General features: G+C 42.6%; 1 long non-coding RNA gene across 1 annotated transcript; it reads right to left on the bottom strand.

Moving 5' to 3' along the window:
* Window positions 1-419, bottom strand: LOC107734861 (uncharacterized). Its single transcript, XR_001639193.1, has 2 exons — window positions 282-419; window positions 1-36 (listed from the first exon to the last, which is right to left on the bottom strand). It is a non-coding gene; the product is annotated as an uncharacterized LOC107734861 (long non-coding RNA).
* Window positions 420-477: the final 58 nt, after the last annotated feature.

The raw sequence follows: 477 nt of genomic DNA, 5'->3' as shown, positions 1-477 counted from the left end.
CCGAAGTCTCTTCCTGTGCTGCACGCACCGCACAATCTGGACCAACCAGGAGGAGAACACATTACTACCCACCAATGAATGCATCATTGACTCTGTTCCAAACCCTATATAGCTGCCTACCTAGACTACATTTGTTTACATCCTGACATGAGCAAAACTATGCTCTACGCTTTATTTAATACTTTATGAACGTTCTAAATAGTGTTCTAGACACCTGTACTTTCATGCATGAATCCACAACGTCATTTAGGGGTTTATAAAGCAGTCAGAGCAGCACTGACCAGTATGATGACCATGACAATGATGATCATGCTGACTACTCCAGTGAAGGGGATGAGATAGTAGGACAGAGGGAAGGAGAACTCGGGCTTCAGAATCACGTAAGCTCTAAAGCAAAGTGGGTCAACAAATAAAGTTACACACATACAACCTTAAAATCATAAAAGCACCGTTATGACAACCTTTGCCCAGAAAGAC

This window comes from Sinocyclocheilus rhinocerous, unplaced genomic scaffold, assembly GCF_001515625.1.
Source record: "Sinocyclocheilus rhinocerous isolate Xijiao unplaced genomic scaffold, SAMN03320098_v1.1 C35429074, whole genome shotgun sequence".
Taxonomy (NCBI): domain Eukaryota; kingdom Metazoa; phylum Chordata; class Actinopteri; order Cypriniformes; family Cyprinidae; genus Sinocyclocheilus; species Sinocyclocheilus rhinocerous.
This window is presented reverse-complemented; position numbering and strand designations above follow the sequence as displayed.